Source organism: Leuciscus leuciscus (genome assembly GCF_965113295.1).
Source record: "Leuciscus leuciscus genome assembly, chromosome: 21".
Classification (NCBI taxonomy): domain Eukaryota; kingdom Metazoa; phylum Chordata; class Actinopteri; order Cypriniformes; family Leuciscidae; genus Leuciscus; species Leuciscus leuciscus.
The window spans coordinates 18,531,152-18,538,846 of NC_138745.1; the positions used below are offsets into that span (position 1 = coordinate 18,531,152).

Below are 7,695 nucleotides of genomic sequence, written 5' to 3' on the forward strand. Positions count from 1 at the left end.
CTAGAATACTGTCTAACACTTGATGGCTGCTCTGTCAAGTCCTTGTCGTCAGTTAAGGCGGGCATACACTGTGCGATGTCTGTGCGATTTCAGCAAGGAACCTACTCACACTGAACGAGTAGATCGCATGCGATGTAAAGCCAAAGCTCAGGATTTATGTGCTCACACTGTGTACTGTCCCTGTCTGTGTGTGAGCTAGGTGCGTGAACACAGACTCAACAGCAAGCCAAACTCGTTTCCACGAGCCAGGACGCGAGCGCCTTGCTCCTTTATTTTCCAACGTTGCAAGTGAAAATCGAGTAAAACTGTAATAAACAGAATACAAAATATACTTAGGAACCTGCCTCGCAAGTACAAGATATAACTTTCACCATTTACCAGCTTTAAACAGTCACGTTAGCTTAATAGAAAATGTACAATAACTAGCACGCTAACAGAGTATGAGTTAGCTAATTAGCAAAAGACGAACGTTAACAACGTAACGTAGCTACTAATATACATTCTCGAGTTGACGTTACATCGTGCTCATTAAGTTTACCTCTACACAAAACATACAATATGCATCATCACTCAAGTTAGACACTTACAGACATTGCCCCCTTACGAGTGTGGGACAACCAAGATTCGGGAGCGAAACATCAGAAATATCCCGACGCGCTTCGTGCCGGTAACATTACAGTTCTGGCAAGCTCAAGGACCGGAAGCTCATGGGATCGCCCATACGTAAACAGGAAGGTCATGTCAAAATAAAAGCTCTTTCAAAATAAAGACTCTTCTTACATTACAAAATACCTGTGACTCTTTTCTTATAATAAACAAAATAATTATCAAGCATGAAATTGAACTTATAGCAAAAAACAATTTACAAACTGAGGACAGAACACTCCCCGTCTGGCATAATGCCACTACTCAACTTGTCTTTTTTTTTTTTTTTGTGAACATCTGATCAGTCTTTTTCAAGGAGAAGGATGACGTCTGAGATGGGCCGCAGATAAGTCTTTGAAGTGCCCTGAGATGCGGTCTGCACCTCAACTTTGCGGACTCGTCCATCGCTGCTCGGAGAGGCCGATGTGACCAAAGCCATTGGCCACTCGTTCCTTGGTGCTTGAGTCTGTTTTAGCAGCACAATGTCTCCAGTTTGTAGGTTGCGCTGATTTCTGTGCCACTTGCGTCCTGAGTGGAGAGTACTTAAGTACTCAGTTCTCCAACGGCCCCAAAACTCGTTTGCCAGTGCTTGCACTTGTTTCCACTGACCTCTCAGGAGATCTTTACTGATGAAGTCTCCAGGTGGAGCATGTAGGCCTGGCTTTTGGGTCAAGAGCATAGCAGGGGACAGCAGAATGGGCGAGGAGGGGTCTGATGAGATGGGAATCAGCGGCCATGCGTTGATAATTGCTGATATCTCTGCCATCAAGGTACACAGGACCTCGTGCGTCAGGTGAGTATGCTTGTTTTGCAAAAGCATAGAGTCTAGTATTCTGCGTGTGACCCCAATCATACGTTCCCACATGTGGGAGGCGTGCGGCGGATTGAACTCCCATGTACAGTCTTTGCTGTGGAGATAACTCAGGATTTCGGTCTGCTTTTTCTCAGGACGCTCCATGCCCAGCTCTGCACTGGCGGCTATGAAGTTCGTCCCCCTGTCTGATCTGAGCTGCTTTGCCGGGCCTCTGATAGCAAAGAATCTTCGCAATGCATTAATACAGCTTGTGGCATCCATTGACTCTATGACTTCAATGTGTACCCCCCTGGTGTTCATGCACGTGAACAGAATGGCCCACCTTTTGCTCTGCGCTGCACCTCCTCGAGTGCGTCGGGTCATCACTGTCCACGGTCCAAATACGTCCAGCCCTACGTATGAGAAGGGTGGGGAGGTGTCGAGCCGCTCTGGAGGGAGGTCAGCCATTTTCTGCACTTCCAGCTTCCCTCTGAGCTTACGGCATGTCACACAATGATGAAGGGTAGAACTCACCAGTCTCTTGCCACCGACAATCCACAGTCCAGCTGCTATGATAGCCCCTTCTGTGAACTGTCGCCCCTGGTGTTTCACTTCAGCATGATGGTGTTCTACAAGCAGCTTGGCTACATGGCTATACTTAGGGAGGATAATTGGGTGTTTTACCTCAGAGTCAAGAGAAGCATTTCTAAGACGCCCTCCAACCCGCAGCAGACCGTCGCTCATGTAAGGGTCAAGGGTCAAGAGCTGACTCGAGTTAGAGACTTCTCTGTTTGCTTGAAGAGCAGCATATTCATCTGGATATGCATCTCTCTGAACAGTCTCTAGTATGAGCCTCTTAGCTGCTGCGCGCTCCTCAGGAGTGCGAGGCCCACTGCACTGATGCCAGCCTTTGCATGTGTGCTGTGGTGTGTCTGTTGTGTCTGCCTTGTACGAACGCACCTGATGTTTCAAGTTGGAAACAGCTCTCAGCAGAGACTTCCATGTGGAAAAGCGCTGGAATCTCTCAGAAGTAAGACTCTTAGGTTTGAGGTGGGTAGCTAGAGCGGTCACCTGTGGTCTAACTTCCACATCTGCTTCAGGATCTATCAATCCAAAGTGATCACGTTTCTCCATCTCTGGAGGCTTGTAGAGGAAGTCGGGTCCTTTAAACCACATTGTGTCCATGAGCTGTGACGCTGCTACAGATCTGGTGGCTAAGTCCGCTGGGTTCTGTTCCGAAGGGACGTAATGCCACTGATCTGGGGATGTTGTCTGGCGTATACGATGCACACGGTTGTGCACGTACACATAGAAGCGCTTTGAGTCATTACAGGTGTATCCGAGGACCACCTTGCTGTCGCAGTAGAATTTAACAGCGTCTGGCTTGAAGTCCAGTTCGTCTAAGATCAGCTCTGCCATCTCAGTTGCCAGAACAGCTCCACAGAGCTCGAGGCGTGGGATTGTGGGTTCTGGTTGTGGTGACAGCTTAGCCTTCCCTAGCACAAATCCAACCTCACAATGGCCCTCTACAGTGACAGCTCTCAAGTAGGCTACTGCCCCTATAGCCCAGTTCGAGGCATCAGAGAAAAGACACAGTTCTGTGTATTTGGCTTTTGAGAGTGACATCTTCACATAGCAGCGAGGGACATGGAGGTTACTCAGCTTCTCAAGTGAGGCTTTCCACTCTTCCCATCTGCTCACCTTTTCATCGGGCAGAGGAGTGTCCCAGTCCTGAACTCCGCTGGACAGCTCTCGTAGCAACAGTCTGCCTCTGATGGTCACTGGCGCTGCCAGACCCAGGGGGTCAAAGATGCTGTTAATGACTGACAGCACCCCGCGCCGGGTGTAAGGTTTGTCAGCTACGGCGACCTTGAAGGTGAACATGTCTGTGTTGATGTCCCAGCATAGGCCTAAGCTCCTCTGTACAGGCAGGGTCTCGTCGTCCAGGCCTAAGTCTTTGATGCCTGTGGCCAGTTCTTCAGGCTCAAAGGCTTTCATCACAGCGACGCTGTTTGAGGCAATTTTGTGCAGTTTCAAGTTGGACTCTGCGAGTGATGCACATGTTCGCTTCATCAGGTCGATGGCTGCTGACTTTGTGGGCAGGGATACGAGCCCGTCGTCCACGTAAAAGTGTCTATCAACAAACTGCTTAGTGTCTGCGCCGTACCTTGGCTCACCTCTCTGAGCAGCTCGTCGCAGGCCATAGATGGCAACCGCCGGGGACGGGCTATTGCCAAAGACATGCACACGCATGCGATATTCTTGAATCTCTTTCGAGAAGTCATTGCCTTCGTGCCACAGGAATCTCAGGTAGTCTCTGTGGTCGTGTCGCACCAGGAATCCATAAAACATCTGTTGGATATCAGCAGTGACTGCGATGAGGTCCTTTCTAAACCGTATCAGCACGCCCAGGAGAGAATTGTTTAGGTCGGGGCCTGTGAGCAGCACTGAGTTGAGGGACACACCATGCTGTTGGGCACTTGAGTCAAACACGACTCGTATCTGCCCTGGCTTTTGAGGATGGTACACCCCGAAAATGGGCAGGTACCAGCATTCCTGTTTCTCTTGGACGGGCGATGCCCTCTCTGCATGCTTGTTCTCGAACAACTTGTCCATGAAGGAGGAAAACTGCTGCTTCATCTCAGCATTCTTGTTCAACGTGCGTCTCAAAGAATTGAGGCGTGACAGAGCTTGCTCTCTGTTGTTGGGGAGCGGAGGACGAGGAGACTTAAATGGCAACGGAGCTACCCAGTTATTCTCTTTATCCTGATGGAGTTCTTTTTCCATAATGCTCAAAAACAGTTCATCCTCAAAGGACATGGCACTCTTATTGTCATTGTCTGTTCTCTGGAAGACTGTGAGCCCGAGCTGTTCTTCAGCTGGCTTAGGCTTTGTCATATGTGCAGAGTGGCCATACCTGTGCTCCCCGCCGTAGCTCAGTCTTTCTTTCACGCAGATGCTATTGTGGCAAGGAGTAAGGAGTGACGGACGTCCATTCTGGAGAATGTGGGTTCTGAAGGTGTTCACGGTTGGCTTGTGAGCATTGTCAAGACACACTTCACCTATTATCACCCAACCTAAATCTAAACGCTGGGCAAAGGGTGCGTTGTGGGGCCCATTGACTTGATCTCTCACTTTGTGTGCACGAATCATGTCTCTCCCTAGCAGAATCATCATCTGGGCGTCAGGATCCAGCTTGGGAATATGCAGAGCGATGTGTCTGAGGTGAGGGTGTGCGAGGGCGACCTCTGGTGTCGGGACTTCAGCCTTGTTGGTCAATATCTCGTTGCACTCGATGAGTGGCGGTAGATCAAGGCACACACCTCCATTCACTGCTTTGATTTGAAAGCCAACTGCTTTTCTTCCGCTCATCTCAGTCGTGCCGGCGCATGTTCTCATCAGATATGGTGACGGGCTGCTGTTGACCCCAAACAGCTGGAAAAGGTCAGAGCGTGCCAAGGAGCGGTTACTTTGATCGTCGAGTATGACGTATATCTTAATGGCGCGTTCTGGTTGACCTTGAGGGAAGACGCGCGTCAGGCATACTTTTGAGCAGGAGCGTGGAAGACTGTTTAGGCCGCAGACCTTGGTGCACTGCGATCTCACTTCCACGGGAACACTGGCTGGCTGTGCCTCTGCACCTGGTAGGACAGACGACGGAGGTGGTGGCTGAGAGGTGTCAGGATGCATTGCTGAGCAGTGTCTTTCGCTCTCACACTCACCGCATTTCAGTGTCGTCCGGCAGTCCCTGGCAAGGTGGTTTGGGGTACAGCATTTATAACAGCGTTTGTGTTCTTTAAGAATGTCTTTTCGTTCTTGCAGTGTTTTCATTCTGAATGACCTACATTTCTCTAACGGATGTGTTTTCTTAAGCACAGGGCAATATCGAGCTGGATCAATGTCTTTCTTTCCAGCGTCTGTGGCGCTTGTGGTGTCTGCGTCAACTGTAGCAGACACGTATGTCTTGTGAACAGATACAGCAGACTTGAATCCACTTTGCTTGAATGGAGTTCTCTCACCTTTGCTGTATGACTGGCTGTAGCTTGACAGAGTGAAACTTGGGTCATTGCGGGCTTTAGCCTGGCTGTTGATGAAGTCAACGAAGAACGAAAAAGGAGGAAAAGTCACTCTGTGTTGCTCTTTGAAGCGAGAGCCTGTGGTGAGCCATTTTTCCTGCAGGCCAGGAGGCAACTTCTCGACTATGGGCTTTATCCCACGAGGAGTATCGAAGTAGGCCAGCCCGGGGAGATAACCGTCGTCCTTAGCTGCCAGCAACTCCATAAGAAGATCACTGAGCTCTCTCAGTTTTGCATTGTCTTTAGCAGACACACGTGGAAAGCTATCCAGTCTTTTGAACAGCGCATTCTCCACCATCTCTGGTGTGCCATAGCATTCCTCCAGTCTCTGCCAGGACAGATGGAGGGCAGCTCTGGGGTTAGTGACATGAACAGCACGAATCCTTTTCACGTGCTCCTGTGACTCTTTACCTAGCCACTTTACGAGGAGGTCTAACTCACTGTAGGCGAGCCCCAAGCCCTGTGTTGCATTGAAGAATGACGACTGCCATGCGCGGAAGTTCTCTGGTGAGTCGTCGAACTTGGTAAGGCCAGTGGTCACTAATTCTCTGCGTGCTAGGAACTTGGCGAAGTCTCTCATGGGTGGAGAGTCAGGGCAAAGAGGAGGCTGATCATGTCTGTATGGACTGTGTGACGGTTTTGAGGTTGGGGATTGTTCAGCTGCATGTGCGGGTTCATGTGCAAAGGGTCTGAAGTCTCTGAGTGGGGGCTTTACCTCTACAGTTCCATGTGCTGACTGACATGGAGGACTGTTCACTGTGTGCTGCATTTCATAGTGATGCGGTGAGGAAGAAGACTGTACGCTAATCCGTGGCTGGCATTGCACATACTCTTCGGTGCGCTGTCGAATCACTTGTGGCGGAACCACACTTCTTAGACTTTGTACATCTTCATTCCCCATAGCTACAGCTGCTTCTAAGACTTCAGCTTCAACCCGCGCCGCCTCTGCATCCCTTTCATACGCCAATGCCTCCAAATCTGCTTCTAATGTGGCCTTTTGTAGATCTAGCTTAGCTTGTTTCTTTTTCATTTCTACCTGTCGCTTAGCATAAGATGCCTTGGTGAGCGCTGCTTCAGCTGCGGCTCTAGCTTTGGCGGCAGCCTCCATGACAGAAGATCTTGAAGAGGACGAGCGTTTTGAGCTGGCTCTCGAGTGAACCGAAGACTTTGAAGACGATGGACGTGGTAGCGGGCTTGCTTCAGGCTTTGTTTCATCTTTAGATTTCGATTCAGACGCCATGTTGGAATTCTTGCGTTATCCCTTGCACCCACGCTGGTTGTCTTTTTACTGTACTGTCCCTGTCTGTGTGTGAGCTAGGTGCGTGAACACAGACTCAACAGCAAGCCAAACTCGTTTCCACGAGCCAGGACGCGAGCGCCTTGCTCCTTTATTTTCCAACGTTGCAAGTGAAAATCGAGTAAAACTGTAATAAACAGAATACAAAATATACTTAGGAACCTGCCTCGCAAGTACAAGATATAACTTTCACCATTTACCAGCTTTAAACAGTCACGTTAGCTTAATAGAAAATGTACAATAACTAGCACGCTAACAGAGTATGAGTTAGCTAATTAGCAAAAGACGAACGTTAACAACGTAACGTAGCTACTAATATACATTCTCGAGTTGACGTTACATCGTGCTCATTAAGTTTACCTCTACACAAAACATACAATATGCATCATCACTCAAGTTAGACACTTACAGACATTGCCGCCTTACGAGTGTGGGACAACCAAGATTCGGGAGCGAAACATCAGAAATATCCCGACGCGCTTCGTGCCGGTAACATTACAGTTCTGGCAAGCTCAAGGACCGGAAGCTCATGGGATCGCCCATACGTAAACAGGAAGGTCATGTCAAAATAAAAGCTCTTTCAAAATAAAGACTCTTCTTACATTACAAAATACCTGTGACTCTTTTCTTATAATAAACAAAATAATTATCGAGCATGAAATTGAACTTATAGCAAAAAACAATTTACAAACTGAGGACAGAACACACTGTATGGTCCGAACATCGAGCTGCGACTTGACTGCTCACACTATACGTGTGAAATATGCGCGAATCAGCGCGATAAATCCTCGTGCCGGGTTGCGCCTATGGGCGATATCATGTAGCCTATCCAGAGATATTGTCAAAACAAGCATATCAATATCAAGAAGATTTAGCATTTCCAA

At 48.7% G+C, this 7,695-nt stretch overlaps 1 long non-coding RNA gene across 1 annotated transcript; it reads right to left on the reverse strand.

The window, feature by feature from the left end:
- Positions 1–6,865: 6,865 nt before the first annotated feature.
- On the reverse strand, positions 6,866–7,287 carry LOC309485282. Its single transcript, XR_014201131.1, has 2 exons — positions 7,221–7,287; positions 6,866–6,938 (listed from the first exon to the last, which is right to left on the reverse strand). It is a non-coding gene; the product is annotated as an uncharacterized lncRNA (long non-coding RNA).
- Positions 7,288–7,695: the final 408 nt, after the last annotated feature.